This window comes from Nyctereutes procyonoides, unplaced genomic scaffold (genome assembly GCF_905146905.1).
Source record: "Nyctereutes procyonoides isolate TBG_1078 unplaced genomic scaffold, NYPRO_anot_genome, whole genome shotgun sequence".
NCBI classification, from domain to species: domain Eukaryota; kingdom Metazoa; phylum Chordata; class Mammalia; order Carnivora; family Canidae; genus Nyctereutes; species Nyctereutes procyonoides.
In genome coordinates this window covers 21,304,886-21,321,941 of record NW_026575140.1, presented here as the reverse complement: position 1 = coordinate 21,321,941, position 17,056 = coordinate 21,304,886, and the positions used below count along the sequence as shown (strand labels likewise).

At 53.4% G+C, this 17,056-nt stretch overlaps 1 protein-coding gene across 1 annotated transcript in view; it reads right to left on the bottom strand.

Moving 5' to 3' along the window:
• The window catches only part of CRISPLD2 (cysteine rich secretory protein LCCL domain containing 2), a 64,221-nt gene extending 51,940 nt beyond the window's left edge, over positions 1–12,281 (bottom strand). The window contains exon 1 of the mRNA XM_055306041.1: positions 12,176–12,281. The gene's annotated coding sequence lies outside the window, so the exon portion shown is untranslated. The remainder of the gene's footprint in view (positions 1–12,175) is intronic.
• Positions 12,282–17,056: the final 4,775 nt, after the last annotated feature.

Genomic DNA, 17,056 nt, shown 5'->3' with positions numbered 1-17,056 from the left:
TGGGAGTGGGCTTCCTGGAGGGGTTCCTGGCAGCAGCCTGTGGGGGAGAGGACCCCGCGGCAGCCCCCTCCACACCGGCCTCTGGGTCAGATAGTGGTTCTGGAACTGAGAAGGCACCCATGTGTCACCTCAGGGGACTGAAACATTACAACACAGTGACCTTTCATCAAAACATGCCTCCGTCACTGGGCGTGGCACCCATCTAACCTCCCTCTGCTGCTGCGCCTGACTCCCACATGGTGAGCTGACCTCTGAGCCCTGGCATCGACTCTTTGGATCTCTGGTTCCACTAGGGCAAACCTCCTTTCTAGAGAAGCCCTCCTCCACTCTGTCAGCCTGGGCCCATCTCTGGTGGCTTGAGATACGTGTCGTGGACGGCCGTACCGCGCGGCAGAAACACTCACCAGAAGCTATGGTTCTCCTTTGCCACAATTACAGAACCAAGCCTATGAGAGTACAAACATGATAGCAGTGCCAAGGTCTCACGAGGATGCAGATGTCAGTCCACCAGGGAGGGGGGGGGGGAGCAATGAGGCTTTCAAGCCTCATGGCCAACGGCAAGACCCCAGCCTGGCAAATGAAAGTCACAGGGAATCAAATTCCTACAACACTGCCCAGACCTCTTCAACGCATCTGGAGCCGCCAGGGTGGTGGCTGTTTCCAACCCCATTTTACGGAAAAGAAAACTGAGTCTAGGAGACTGCTGCCCGGTGTTGGTGAGGCTGTGCGGCCGGGTTCAAGATGGAGCTGAGCCTTGAAATCCAGCTTGCTGAAAGCTGGTGGAACTTCCTTTTTTTTTTTTTTTTTAAGATTTTATTTATTTATTTATTCATGAGAGACAGAGAGAGAGAGAGAGAGAGAAGCAAAGACACAGGCAGAGGGAGAAGCAGGCTCCACGCAGGGAGCCCGATGTGGGACTCGATCCTGGGACTCCAGGATCACACCCTGGGCCAAAGGCAGGTGCTCAACCGCTGAGCCACCCAGGGATCCCAGGTGGAACTTTCAACACACGTCGTGGTACCAGCTCTGCATCCACCTCGCCACCCTCGCCGGGGCCCATCTAGCATCGGGGTCTCCTTGTGGTTACCTCCAGGGCAAGGCCGCCCCCCCAACCCTCCCCCGGGGAGCAATAAGAGAAAGAGCGCGCTGGGCGCTCCGGGCGTCCTCCAGCCAGGGCCGCCCCGGCCTGTGTTTGGGAAAGCCTGCCAGGAAGATGAATCTCAGCCCTGAGTTCGTGGGCCGTCAGCTCTGAGATGTGCCAAGCTCTTCCCTCCTGCACATGCTGTTCCCACAGCTCATCCCGCGGCCCCAACCTGCCCCCTCCCTGGCCCGGGCCAGGCCGATTAATTCCTGCTCTTTCACTTAAGATTTAGCTCCAGGGTCACTGCTGAGTCACACCCCCAGACCTGCCGGGCTTGTTTGCTGCTGAAGCGCCGACAACTGACAAGTCCGTGTTCAATAAATATTTATGAAATGAATGTGCGGGTCTCATCCTCCCGATGAGGTCCGGAGAGCCATATAAGGGCTGTGCGTGGTGTTGGCTGGATCATTCCCCGCTGCACGGGCCGTCTGGGCACACAGAGCAGAGTCAACTGCTGACACTGCCCCTCACCAGTGGCGTGGCGCGGGCACGTACCTTCTCTGGGCCCCGGCTGCCACGTCTATAGGGTACAGGGGAATTACAGGGCTTGTCTGACATTGGCAATGCAGCGGTGAACAAGCCAGACAGGTCTGCGGACGTGCTTGTGTGCCAGGAGGCTTCCAGAAAGCAGCGTCCTTTTGCCGGAGGGTCCACAGACGAGCAGGGATTCATCCACCTGGCCTGGTATGGGTCAGGGGATGAGCTGTGTGCTGAGGAATGAACGAGATCATGAACAGGAGTACTTCATAAGTATTAGCTGTTATAGCGATGATGGTGATGCTACATGTGCCCCACATGCATTGTTTGAAGAAGTTTCTAGAAGGCCAGGATTAATAATGGGGAGTGGAGTAAAGACTGTTCTCTCTTCATTATATTATTTCAAAGCCCCATCGCTGCCTTGGCACAAATCTAATTTTTATTTTATTTTTTTTAAAGATTTTATTTATTTATTCATGACAGATACACAGAGAGAGGCAGAGACACAGGCAGAGGGAGAAGCAGGCTCCATGCAGGGAGCCTGATGTGGGACTCGATCCTAGGACCCCAGGATCACGACCTGAGCCAAAGGCAGACGCTCAAGCACTGAGCCACCCAGGCGTCCCAAAAATTAATTATTAAAAATCATATTAAATGTCTAATGCTTGCAGGGGTTAAAATCTTTCCCCAAAATTGGAAACATGCCTTGCTCAGTTCATGCCTTGAGCCATGGACTCTTTCTCCCAGGCTTCTGGGTAAGCAGGTTCCAAGATGTCATAAACTACCAGGTCTGGAGCCTGGCTGGCTCAAGTCAGTAAAGTATGCAAGTTTTTATGCTGGGGTTGTGAGTTTGGGCCCCACGTCGGGTGTGTAGCCTACTTAAAATTTTTAAAAATTTAAAAAACTAAAATGAACTGGGTGTAGGGCATTAATGCTGACTATCTGGCCAGGAATTGCCTGTACATAGGGACATACTCATCCATGTTGATGACAATGACCCAATTCACCTGCCGTGACTGCCATGAAGCTCCACCTCATTCCAGGGCTCAGTCTTAGCTGAGTTAAGAAGTGGTAGGTGCCCAAGACCTCAGCATCACTGTGTTAAGCCTCTCCAGCTAAGACTGCATGCTTCTTGAGGGCTGGAACCAATGTATGCTGGTAAAGGTCTAACAACTGACATTCAAAAAAAAAAAAAATTCGGGTCGCCAGTGTGGTTCAGTGGTTGAGCATCTGCCTTCAGCTCAGGGCGTGATCCCAAGGTCATGGGATCGAGTCCCACATCAGGCTCCCCACAGGAAGTCTGCTTCTCCTTCTACTTATGTCTCTGCCTCTCTATTTCTCTCATGAATAAATAAATAAAAACTTTTTTTTAATAAATAAAAACTTTTAAAAATCACCCTGATGTGTAGTGTTCGTCAGTTCCCTTGGTATAAATATTCCCACTGTGGCCAATTTCAGGCAACCCATGGGAGCTCACCGCACATGGAATTTCTAGAAGGACCCATGATGGCACACCATCATGTGGTCTTTCTATCACAGGGATGGGGCCACCCCAATCACCTTGCGGGCAGAGATAATAGTAAAGTGTAATAAAAGATTAGGACGGGCTAAGTTGTGAGTTTTCATTACCTTCGTTTTACCTAGGACTTACTTAACTGTAATTTCATATAATTTGATGTTTAATGATGGTTAATGATGGCTCACAAGCTTTCTGAAAAATTTAACAAAACGTAACAAGCCGGTTCCAGCACACCGCTGGCTGGCACTGAGTCCTGTTCCACTTCATACCCCAGTGAGTATTAACTGCTCCACAAACATTTATCACAAATACCACAGCCAACAGTTCTGGAGCGTGCACGGAGCAGCAGACACTGCAGTGGGCCCTCCACTCCCCGCACTCCACACCCGGATGGGATCACCGCTGGGGCCCCGTCTTAGAGGCGGGGGAACGGAGGCTCCAAACAGATAAGCAACTTGCTCCCAGTCACGCAGAATGCCTGCAGGATGCGATGCTTCGTCACACTCTGATCACTGGCCTGCCCTGGCCCGTAGGGACGGCTCTCCGAAACATCAGGACAGCTTTAACCTCCGGCACGCGTCAGCCAGGCTCATGCAGTGACACGCCCACCCGATGGGGCAGCAGCGAACCCAAAAGGCCAGGGGGGCCCCAGGCTCTGCTCTTCCTCTGAAGCACAGAGGAGAAATACAAATATGATTGAGGCCAAGGGTAGATCTCACTCATGCCCACAAACCACCCAAAATTCTAGGAATGAAGCCGTGGCTGGGAGCGGGGAGTAGGGACCCCCCCGCAACATGTCTGGGGCAGATCCCAGGACTGGCCGAACCTCCAGAGAGGAGCGTCTGGGTGTGAGCACCAGACACCCACGGCATGAGGGGGTGTCTCCCCTCCTCCATGGGATCCAGTTGGTTTTCCTTAAACTCTTCTTCTCAGGATGTGGGGTGGACACAGCAGGAGGCAGCCCCTTCCCCTCCCTGCGGCCACTCTGCACCCAGCCCCGGGTCGCCCACAACCAATGACAGATGGCTAACAAGAGCCTATGTGAAACCCATCCAATTCTTTTTTTAAAATATTTTACTTATTTATTTGAGAGAGACAGAGAGAGAGAGAGAGAGAGAGAGAGAGAGAAGCAGGGAGAGAGAGAGAATCTGAAGACTCCACCCTGAGCACAGAGCCCAACTCAGGGCTCAATCTCATGACCCCAAGATCCTGACCTGAGCCCAAATCAAGAGTCAGACGCACAACTGAGCCACCCAGGTGCCCCTCGATTTTTTAACTACTACACTGTGAATATATAAAGACCTGGGCAAAAGAAGAACTCATTTAAAAAAAAAAAAAACTAAACTAAAAACCAGGCATGTCCAATATAAACCAAGATAATATATGAGAAAAGCCATTTTAAAGTGACTGGATAAAAAAATTAATATATTCTCAAAATACCTAGTATCTCACTCCTAGGGCCCCTCGCCTGCCTTCCTGCCCATGTGTGGATGTTTAGCAAAGCTTCAGATAAGCATCAGGAAACAGGCTCCCGAGGACAAGCAGTCCAGGGCTGCCCCAGGGGGTGTGGGAAAGCGTGGCTGTTGGGTGAGCCCCGGGTTTGAATTGTGACTGCACCACGGCGAGCCTCGCGCTGCCCAGAAGGTCCCTCAGCCTCTGATTTTCCAGTCCTTCAAGAGGACGATGAGGCTCTGAATTGCTCTCACGCGTAGAGGAGGGAGGGTGAGAAGATGAGGGGAGAACCAGTGGTTCTGGAGCTGTCTACCGACTGTGTCTTTCCCTCCTCCGATCATTTCTGCTCCAGGCTACAGGTCTGGCAGCACTTGCACCCGCCTTCTGCCGAAATGCCTGATTCACCAGTATTGGGTGGTATCTGGAAGGATGAGTCACGGCCCCTGGCTCATGTACCAAGCTTGAAGGCACACGGCTCACCCAACTCTTGGTGCTCAAGAATCCCACAGCACCAGCCTATGGAATCTCCACACTGCCATGCGGACAAGAATCTCAGGGCAAGCCCTCAGGTGGCCACGGAGTCCTTCGGATGTGCAGGCAAGCAAGCAAGCCTGCCCTCGAGAGAGGGAGGAGACATCACAGCTAATAGACAGAGACAGAAGGTGTGAGAAAAGCGCCCGGGGAATGGGATGTTAACTCTCGGTAGGTGAAGGGACAGGGACTGCTCTGGCTGGGGTGGACAGCAAGGTCTCGCTGAAATCTCAAGAAAGGGGAACTCCAGACAGCAGGGACCAGGACAGAGGCTCAGGGATGCTCACCGTGTTGGCATGACCGAGGACAGGCACAAATCTGTGAGCTGGGGGACAGCGGGGTCACAGAGGAGGGCAGGGCCAGGTGGCCAGGAGTCCTGAAGCATCAGTGGGGCGGTACAGCTGACGGTGATAGGGTCAGATTGATGCTTTGAAGGCCCATCAGCATGCAGTGACACAGGCAGCAACCGAACAGGAGAAGCCAGACTCCAGGGATTAAACATGCTCGGTTCCGTTTATGTCACGTTCAGGACCACACAAAACCAACCTGTGCCATTAGAGGGGGGAATGGTTACCCCTGGGGGCGGGACTGTGGGAGGGGCCCAGGGGGCCCGGCAGGCTCTCTGCAGCCCACCCTGGGGCGGTGGCCCGGCATGTGCACTTGGGGAAGAGTCGCCCGCCAGCGAGCCAAGGAGTGTGCATTCCTCTCTGGCATGTGAAACTTTAATACAACTTTTTTTTTTTTTTTAAGTTTGAAGTCATTTTGGCTTCTAAGAACAGATCAAGGGAAGCATGAGAGGCAGCAAGGAAGACGCCAGCCTGCAGGAGGAGATCCTCAAGGCTGTCCCTAGGAGCCTCAGGAGGCTGCAGGGCCTGACCCTTGACAGCCCTTCAGAGTGCAACCCCGAGAAAGCCCCACGGCCGGCCGGGGCCTCCCACTGGGGCCAGACACCGACTCTCCCAGACAGGGCCCAGTTCATCCCAAGTCTGAGAGGGCACTTTGTCCGGCGATGCCAAAGCTGAAAATACCTTCAGTGCCAGTGAAGCCCGAGTCTTGACGGTTCCCGGGAATAAACAGGGTTTTCAGCGGCCAGGCGCTTCCCCCGAAGAGAACAGACCGGCTGTGTTGGAGCCGGTTTGGGGCAGGAGAGAGAGAGGGGATGGTGGCGGAGGACAGCCGTACACACAGAGGTATTGACGGTAGACACTGCCGTGGGGGGAGCAGCTCATTGTTTTGGGGCGGGGGGGGCGTTCTGGGCTTATGAACAGATGGACTTTGAAAGCTCCTGGACACCCAGGGGCAGTGAATGTGCTCTGAAAGAAGATACTAGACCCCTCCGGCCCCCGAGCAATGAGTGCCAACAAGCTGAGCATTCTTCTAGAAGGAAAGCTATGAACCTACCAACAACATGTCAAGGGGCGTCTTGACCCTGCAGGGAGGTGGCCATGCAGGCCCCCAAGGCTCTCACTCCTGTCTGGCCATGAGACAGCTCTCTGGTTGCACCAGGCCCCAGACACAGAACCTTCCACACAACTTCACATCCACCCCCACTAGCCAGCCGTCTCTAGCCCATCTCGGTGTCAGGGTCCCAGGGCAAGTCTTCATCAACTGCTTGGGGTGGCAAGTCTCACATCCAGGCCTGTGCCAGAAAGTGATGGGAGCCTCATTAAAACCCAGATTGCTGGCCCCACCCTCATAAGCTTCTGATTTAGGAAGCCTGGGATGGGGCCTGAGAATCTGCATTTCTTGCAAGTTCCCAGGTACTGCTGTGCCCTCCTTGGAGGGGGACCCCACTTTGACAGCCATGGCCCCAGATTGTAACAGTCCCAAATCCCATGCCCCACCCTAATTCAGTGTTTCCCCAACTCCCACCTTGGCATACCTCTCTTCTCACCCGCCCCCTGCTATAGTCCATACTCTGTACTTTTATGTAAGATGGGCCACACCAAGGGTGCGGAGAAATGTACACGTAACAGATTATTTTCCAGGCCACCTGGGTGGCTCAGAGGTTGAGCATCTGCCTTTGGCTCAGGTCGTGATCCTGGGGTCCTGGGATCAAGTCCCACATCGGGCTCCCTATATGGAGCCTGCTTCTCCCTCTGCCTATGTCTCTACTTCTCTGTGTGTCTCTCATGAATAAATAAATAAAACCTTAAAAAAAAAAAGGTGATTTCCTATCATCACTGTTTGCAAAGAACATGATCCCATCTGCCTTGAATGGAAGGTAGGAGTAAAAGTTTATGTGTTGAAAACAGAACAAACTGAGGGCCTCCCATCTGGTCATGGATGCCAGCCACAGGGTGTTAGGCCAAGGGTGCTCTGTCTTTGCTGTAAAGGGTGAGTGGGGTGCAGGGGAAGCGTTAGGCATGGACAGCACCACCCACATTCACTTTGACCTAAAAGGACAGCCTATAGATTGGGGCCTTTGGGGTCTGTGCACAGGCTAGGTCACCTCGGGGACTGGTGGGGATGGCTCCCCATGCTTTGGGGAACACTGCTTATTTCACTGTAATCTGTTCTCAAGTACAAGCCCCACAGCCTGTAGGAGGACATCCAAACGCAGGGCTGCCTGGGTGGCTCAGTCGTTTAAGCATCCAACTCTTGATTTCGACTTAGGTCATAATCTCAGGGTCATTAGATCGAGCCCTAACTTGGGCTGTAAACTGGGCCTGGAGCCTGTTCAGGATTCTCTCTCTCTCTGTCTGTCCCTCCACCCCACTCTGCAGCGCCCCCACCTCCCTGCTCACACATGCGCTCTCTCTCTCAAAAGAAAGAAAGAAAGAAAGAAAGAAAGAAAGAAAGAAAGAAAGAAAGAAAGGAAAGGAAAGGAAAGGAAAGGAAAGGAAAGGAAAGGAAAGGAAAGGAAAGGAAAGGAAAGGAAAGGAAAGGAAAGGAAAGGAAAGGAAAGGAAAGGAAAGGAAAGGAAATCCAAACTCACACCACCCGAAAGGCAGACACTTGCCACTCTGGGCCTGATGCTCAGACTCTAGCCAAACTTCCTGCCACCTTCCAGGAGTGCCAGGCCCCTCCCCATCTCCAAGTTTTTGCACACACATGGTCCTTCCGCTTGGGGCACTCTCAATCATCTTTCCTTGCCTCTGTTCTAGAAAGAGTTCTCAGGCCGTTATCAAGTCCATCCCAGCAGGTACCATCCAGCTCCCAATCCTAGGGAGATCAGAGTGGGCTGTTTCTTGTTTTTTCAATCTAGAAGAACTTTAGAGCAGGCTTGACTCCAGGACCATTTGACTACAAATGAAATGGAAGCTCTATTCTTTTTTCCTTCTGGGATATTGCCTTTCTTCACTCACAATGGAACACAGTTCAGAAATTTGGATTGAAAATGTGGGATTTCATAATTTATAATATTTTTTAAATGATGGTCCAGAAATTGCATGAGCTGCATTATGAATTTCTTTTTCCCCGGAATCTGTGGTTTTTGTCTAAGCTGACACAGCACTCGAGACAATCAGAGAAGATAAATCTCCCTGGGGCTGAACCATGAGAAACTGCCTGTCCTCCCGGCCTGGACAAGGGGTGTCTGCCCGTGAACACCCACAACTGCACTGCCTGGGGCACGATGCCTCAGACGGGATTCTCTGCCAGTTGCCACTGTGACCCTACTGGAATGTCAACACCTCCCCCAGAACACCCAGATGCCAGGTTTCCCTGCGTCCACGGTCGAGGGCCTTGATCTATTGTGTAACGAGATGACCTGGGTCTATGCTTCTTCAAGATAAGCCAAGAAGGAAAACACAATTTCCTCTATACGTTAAACGTCAAGTGACCGTGTGACCTGGCAATTCCACTTCTAGGCGCGCACCCAGAACACCTGCAGACAGATGTCCAAACAAAGACGTGCACACACATGTCCACAGCAACACTGTTCACGGCAGCCAAAAGGTGGAAACCACCCGAACTCCCATTGATGGAAGAATGGATAATTGCAATGTGGTGCATTCACACGATGGAGTATTACTCAGCCATAAAAAGGAACGAAGCACTGACACATGCTACGGCGTGGATGGACTCTGAGTGAAAGAGGCCAGTCAAAATAGGCCACATGTTATATCGGTCCATTTATATAAGATTTCCAGAATAAGCAAATCCACAGAGACAGCAAGCAGACTGGTGGTCGAGGAGAGTGGCCAATGGCGGCAGGGTGTCCTCTGGGGGTGATGGAGACATTCTGGAACTAGACAGAGGTGGTGGTTGCGCCGCGTTGTGAATGTGCTGAATGCCACTGCGTTATATACTTTAAACTGGTTAAAATGGTAAATTTGGTGCTTATGGTAAATTTGGTGCTTATGCATATTTTACCACATTAAAATAATTTTTTTCAAAGAAGAAAGGTTATGGCAGGTCCTACCACCCACCACCTAGATCGGCCCTACCCTTCCTGTTCCAGAACACAGCGTGTTTCATTTAAGACTTTATGAGAGGCTCGGGGTGCCCATCCCAAGAAGGTCTGAGCAGCTACTCAGCTCCATTAACTGAAGATAAAGTGCAATGATGCTCATGTTGTATTTTCCTTTCCTGACAAGCCGTCAGCCCCTTTGAGTGATGCTGGGTTTGCACATCTGGGACTGATCAAAAACCAGTGAGTTTACAAAAAAAAGAAAAAAATCCTCCTAGGTCTGGAGCAAGCAGACACAGAGGCACCTCCCATACGTAGTAAATTACACTGGTGACAGAGCAAAGAAACGTTCCAGCTCCCACAAGGCCAAAGAGGTCAGTATTTGAGGGTCCCGCCTCTAAAAGCCAGTTTTCAAATGCAACCTACAAAAGGCCAGATATCCAACGAGGGGTCTTTGAGGGAGGGATGAAGTGTGGGACTTCCAGAGGCCTCGTGTGCTTCTGCCAAGGCCCCAGGCCCTCCCCTGCCAAGCCAGCTCTCCTTTCCAGTCCAGTGGCAGGCTCTGCGAGCCAGGACTGATCTGGGTCCCAGAGCAGGGCTCCCTGCATGTTGACACTGGTACCTGTCAGCAGAGGGGAGCCCAAGCCCCTGTGTCAGGGCATCCTCTCCCCAGGCCCACCCCTAACTCGGGCAGGGATCCAGATCCTACATGGCTTGAGAAGCCGTGAAGCCCAGCAAGTTCAGCTGTGACAGTCAAGCAGCTAGCCATGGGGTGAGCACCTTCTTCCAGAATCTGGGGTGCGACCCAGCCTGGAGGGCAGCTCTCCCCAGCCCTGGCTATGTCATGTTGCATACATGCCTTAATCACACCGAGACTCAATTTCGTCCTTGTAAAAAGGAAGGCAGTCTAGTGGCTGCCTCATAAAGAAGTCCATGAGATCATCTGTGTAAAACCTGGGCACATCTGGCTCATTCTGAGTGTCAGGTAAATGTCAGCTGCTGGTATTATTATAAATGTTACTATTACTATTCCCACTCCTACATCTTAAGAGACTCCATAAAAAAATCAAAATCGCCCTCCTTCTCCCCCCAGGGTGTATATTACTGGGACTTGGGGACTTGGGCTTAACTCTGCTGACAGATTTTCCCTGGAGCCCCTCTCAGACAGCACATTTTGTGTGAAGGTCAGGTCCAGAGGTGGAGTTAGTGGTTGGGTCGAGAAGGGTCTTAAAGGAGGCAGGGCCCAGGAGTTAAGAGTATAGGGTCTGCAACCAGACAAACCAGGGGGTGACAGCATGGCACATCAGCTAGGGGGCCTTTTGCACCATTTTTGCCTCTTTGAGCCTTGGTTTACTCAGCTATGAAATGGGGATCAAGAGGCTGACCGCCCAGGTATGTGGCAGGGATGGAAATGCAGGGAAGGGGCACGGTCTCATACCTGCCACACCAGCAGTACAGCTCCCACACCTTCTGTTCCTCTTTCCCACGTGGAAACTACCAGATCAGAAAATCAGGTGCACAGAGAACCTTAGAAGGCCCCCCCTCAGTCTGCCTGGGGAAGAGGACATGCCCCTCATCTTGTTCTGCTGGACCCTGGGCTCTCCCCTGGCAGGTTTAGACCTTAGATGACCCTACTAGGGAAGGCAGGGTCACCCTCCTCTGCCAGAACGTGGCACCCAAATGCTCAAGGTGGAAATTTACAAACCCACTTAGCAAGGCCAGCTGGGCATTAGTACAGGCCCCCAGCTGCTTCTCTCAGCAGGAGCAGCGGCTCACCTTTTGGCTAAAAGATGCCCCGTTCAGGGTAGACCTCAACAAGCAGGCATCAGCTAAGCCTTTTCTGGCTCGTCCCCCAGCCGAGTCCTGGGCAAGGGAGGCTCTGGGTCTGTACCACACGAGGGGCCTCCCTGGCTCTGGCCATCTAGGGCAGCCGGTCTTCTCAGGACCACAGAGTGGAGTCCTCAGCTTCCAGCACAAGTCTTCCCCCACAAGGAGTGTATGGGATGTCCACTCTGACCGAAGAGCCCCAGCGTGTGTTCCCAAGCCCGCAGGAACTCTGGCAAGCCTCACACCCGGACACATCCATCTGGAGCTTTGGAGGCAGAGAGAGCTGGGCTGCAGCCCTCGCTTTAACTGGACACCTCGCTCCCCCTCCCCGACCCTCAGTATCTTCATCTGAAATATGGGAAGAGAGAGGCTACCGCTCAGGTTTGTTGCAGATAAAAGCGTAGAGGGGTGTGGCCCTGTAAACCGGAGCAGAACAGCAGCTCCGTTAGGATCGGCCTGGCCATCCACACGTGGGTAGACAAGGCACATCCAACCCCCTGCCACACTCACGCCATCGGCCTTCGGCTTACTGAGCCCCCTGCGTAGACAGGAACGCAACAGATGCTAGCAAATAGCAAGGGAGGCGAGAGTACCCGGCGCCAGGAGCTTGAATCTGCGGTCAGACGGGCTTTGAGCCCCCCGCCCCCTTGCTCCCTGGCTGTGAGGTCTTGGGCAAGTGCCTTGGTCCCTGTGAGCCTCAGTTTCTCCTCTGCGAAAGGCCAAGCGGTGGAGCCGGTCGGAGCCGCAGGTCGCGCGCCGGCGCCCGGTCCGCACCGGTCAGCGCCAAGGGATGGGGGCCCGGCTCGGGGAGGCCGGCGCCTCGGAGGCCGCGGGGGCGCAGGCAGCCGGAGAGGGGCAGCCAGGTCACACTCACCTCCGCGGGGCTCTCCTGTCACCAGCGCGCGGCGTCCTCCGTGCAGCGGCGGCGGCAGCGCGGACACTCGGGCGGACACGGCGGGCCCAGCGGCTCGGCAGGGATGTCGGGGATGCGGGTTCGGCGCGCGGCTCTTATGGGACCTCCGCACCCTGCCCCCGGCGGCGCCGATAGGGCCGTTCCTCCACGCTCCGCCCCGGCCCGGCCGGCCCCTCCCCCGGGGAGGCCCGCGGGCGCCGGGGGTGCGGGCGGCGGGGGGCGCGCGGCGGGCCGGACCCCGCGTCCCCAGGCCTCGGCTTGCGCGCAGGACGCGCTCGGGTTTCTCCGCGATCGTGACGACCCTAGGTTCCCCTGGGCGCTCATGGGCGCTCATGGGCGCCCGGCGAGGTGCCAAGCACTTTCCACCAGGGGTTTGCACGTTGACCAAATCCCTTCTCTCTGCGGCTCACATGGAAACTGGGAACAGGGAAGTGACCTCCCGGGATTGTAGCAAATAAAACCGGGAAGGGTGTGGGCTCTGTAAACTGTGGCACAGAATACACACTTGCTATATTTACTCCCATCCTCTACACGGTGGCCGAAAACTCCACTCATCCCTCTGTCTCTGTCTCTCTCTCACACACACACATACACACACACACACACACACACACACATGCACCCGTGCACATTCCCAATGTGCAGATGAAGAAACTCTGCTCCAGGCCAGGCGCTTTCCCTTCATTATGAACCGGTACCGGTTCACAGGACTCTGCTAGGGTGGAAATGATCCCATTTCACAGATCAGACACCTGAGGCCAGAAGAAGAGTGTCCTTAGTCGCACAGCTGGTGAGCAGCAGCCTTGCTCTTGCCACACTTGGCCTGCAGGCATTTAGCATTCTTAACCTGTGCAGGTAAATACCAATCAACTTAGAGCCAGAAGACACTGCCTTTGAAACGCGTAAATCCAAGGCCCTTGCTGGCAGGTGAAGAAACCAAGGCTAGCGGCTTGGCCTCACTGCATGCAGACAAGGGCTGGAGGAGCCTGTCTTCCCCTGGCACGTCCCTGCATGAAGATGAGGAATGGTCTCCTGCTCCTTCCACATGCTCCAGCAGGGTCAGTCTGCACCAGCCCTGTCCTCTGCAGCGCCAGCAGGGCAGACAGGGCTCCTCTGGGATCTCAAGCATCGGGGGCATCCAGAGGGGTCAGAGCATGTGGGGGGGGGCAAGAAGGAGAGAGAGTGGGGCAGGGCACGCGTGGCACAGATTCAGAAAGCCCAAACGCTTGCCAGGGCTTCGGTGCAGCTCAAATGCCAAGAAAGACACAGGCATCCTGTGATCTTTCTTGGTTCATTCCCTTTACTCATCTAGCACTTATTAAGCATCTATTGTGTGCCAGGCTCTGTTCCAAACACCGGACTATCCAATGGTGAGCAGACCGGTCCAGAACAACTTCCTATTCGACAAAGGACAAACCCAGAGGGAGAGAGATGCCTCTCGGACATGCAGCCTCACACACATGATCCTGTCAACTCTCCCCCCACCCCCACAACTCCAAAATGTAGTGGTTTAAAACCACCATTTTATTTTGCTCATAGTTTTGCAGGTCAGGCGTCTGGGAAAGGCCTGGTTGCACGGTCCTTCCTTAGGGGTCTCTCGTGGGGTTACTGTCGGATGTTGGCGGGGTGGGGGGCAGCATCTGAGGTTCAGCGGCGCGAACATCCGCCGAGTTGTCACCCATGTGGTGGGAGCCCAGCGGGAGGTCTCGACTGGGGTACCCCTACATGGTCTTTCCTGGAAGGTGGTCTCAGGATAGTCAGAATTTTACTTCCCTCATGGCCTTCTGTGACCCACCACTGGAAATCAGAGAACCTTACTCCTGCTTAGTATGCTTAGTTGAATCGCTGAGCCTGACACAAAGGTCAAGAAGAGAAGACACAGGTCACACTTCTCAATAGATGGAAATCAAAGAATTTGCAGACAAGATACATGAAAACACAGCTTGGCACTGAGCAGACACTCAATAAAAGAGAATCCATCTTTCTTAGGGGCTAAGCGAGGCAGTCATGTGGAATGAGCACCATCTTCGCATGTCCACGGATGAATTCCAATCCTGACTCTACCAGGCACCTGCTGTGTGTCATTGCTCAAGTCACCTGACCTCACTGAGTGACAACTGCCTCCAAGGCTCCAAACAGGCAGGATGAGTCTGTGACTTGCTGGTTGGTGCCACCGCTTGGCACCAGTCACGCTGGGTCCCCATCCCAACTCCACTTCCAAGCCGCTGGCTAGTGCTCAACTCCCTATCTGTAAAAGGTGGATGATGACAATGGCATCTTTCTCCCTAGGGGCTGCCTTTAAAACATTAAATGGCTTAAAGGCATACATTAATTAATAGAAAATGATTGGGACAAGGCCTAGCACATAGCAAGAATTAGTTAATATTGTTATTAGAGCCAGCAAACTAAAACAAGAGACAGAATTTTAATCTTAATCAACAATTTTCCATCACTGTGCCATCTTAGAATCTAATTTCCAAAAAGTAATATTTGAATTCGAGTAAGTTGATGTGTCATGGGGAACGTGGGTCCCTGAGAGGCTCTGAATATGGGGAAAGGCCAAGATGCACCCAGGAGTCCTTGTGGGAAGGGACTGGAAACTTATATCCTTGGAAATCCCAGAAAAGGATCCTGTTTGCTAGCCAGGCAGGAGTCAGGTCATGGAGCATTTGAGACAAAGGAAAAGTTTTTTCTGGTTAGAATGCAGCCCAGCCTGGAAATGGGAGCGTACAAGCGCAGTCTCGACATCAGGGAGAGGTTCCATCCCTCTGCCCACCTGTTCTCTCAGAACCGGGGTGGGCTGATAGGAAGGCCACACACAGAAGTGCAGAACAGTGGGTCGCCTCAGACAGTCCCAAGGGTTTTCCCACTCAGAGCACAGGCCAAGTCTTTCTTTCCGATCTCAACGAGGCTGCCACAGGACTGGTGGGTCTTGGACTCTCACCAACATCTTCTTCACCAGCTGTTTTCACCAGAAGCTCTTGGGCTGGACATCAAGAGTCAAGGCCGGGGAGTTCCAGCTTCTTGTCTGTTCCTGCCACACCCGCTTAGCAGCTACCGGGTCAGGAAGCCTTAATATGCATGAAAGGTCGCTAACAATTTGAGACAAGGAGACATGGGGCAAGGGTACCATTTTGTGATGGACATGGCTTAGAAAGAGGAACCAGAAGGTCAGGAAAGATGGTGACATCTCTGGGTTGACAGGTACCAATCATGTGGTCCTCTGGGATCTGAGTGGGATGGGTTTGCTCGACTTGCTGCAGAAAAAGGGGTACAGTGAGTTCTACAATTTATGTAGGCAGGCAACCCTTTGGGGGCAGTGTGGGCCCTGCTTGTGGGGAGATCTGGGGTAAGGTCTTGATCACCTGAAGTTGTAAGAAAAATGCACTCAAATCAGTGCAGGTGAGCAGGGGTCTTCTGGAAGGATGGTAGCTAGCTGTGGAACCCAAGGACAGTCAAGACCCTCAAAGAACTAGAATTAGTCCTGGAGGGTGTCAGGCATCCTGGCAGTAATTTGTGTGCATGTTTCACTGCACTGATTAGGGGTCTCTTCCTCCTCCCTCTGTGACCAGGCGTCGCCCACTCCCTGTGGACATGACCATCCCCCCAGCACATCCCCCTGGTTCCACGGACCAGCTCAGGTTGTGTCTGGGCACCTCCCAGTTCTGATTCCTAGAGAGAGAATCTAATTGGCCCTGTCGGGAGCTGATGTCCATCCCTGGTCAATCAAGTGACACCCAGGGAACATTGTCAGGCAACACGAGCGTGACAGCAGGCACTGAGAGGTAGAATGGATGCACCCGAAGTCCACTGATGGGGACGGCCCACAGCTCAGTCTTCACATCCTTACGAAAAGGGAGACCTCACATCATAATTTCATGAAACTCCTTGCTCACAGGGCCTTGAAACCATTAACCCGGGTCAGCCCAAACCAATGTCCAAACACGCCCGGGTTCCCGCCCTCCCCGGGGTTTCTGTGCCGTCTGGTCTCCCCGATCTCCGAGCCTAGGAGCCAGAGAACACCGATGACCATGACTGGAAACTCCTCGGAAATCCAGCTCTTTTGGCAAATGCTGCCACGGTGATTGCTTTCTCCCTGGGAGACAATCAGGCTCCTCCAAAGGAGGCTTGGCCCCAAGGTTCACGCCCAGGGTGTGGTGTTTCGGGAAGATTCTAAACCTTTCTGTCAGCCTGGGAGGAAGCCAAGCCACCGGATGCTGTTCATTCTCCCATGTCCCCCAGGGCGTGTGCTGGGTCCGTCTATGACCTGGGGCCCTCCGTGCCAGGCCGCAGAATGGAAACCACACGGCCCCCTCCTGCTGGGGAGGGGGCCTCGCACCCCTCCTCACAATACTGAGCTTCCAGTTCCCCTGTGGGCCTTGAATCCAAGCTCCATCACACCCGCCTCACCTCTGTCTGCCAGCGTCCTCCTCCATAGACGGCACTAGTAACAGCCCGCAGTACGGCGCAGTGGCTGGAAACAAGCTAACTGTTGGAAACCTGCCTTCCATGTTTGCTCTTCAAGTTGTCCATACTCCTGTTTCTCTGAACACCGTCCCTCCCAAGCATGACCTCCTACAAGGCACCCTCCCTAATCACACCCACCCCAAGAAACAAGTAGTCTGTGACCAAAGTTTGAAAAGCAGGGTACATGAATGCACTGCACTGGCTTCCTGGAGCTGGTAACAAATGACCACCAAGAGGGGACAGAAACAACAGGAATTTGTTTTCTCCCAGAACCCAGAGTCTGAAATCAAAGTGTTGGTGGGGCTGTGTTCCATCTGGAGCTGGAATGGAAGGATTCTTGCCTCTTCCAGCTTCTGCTCTGTTCATGTCTCCTCT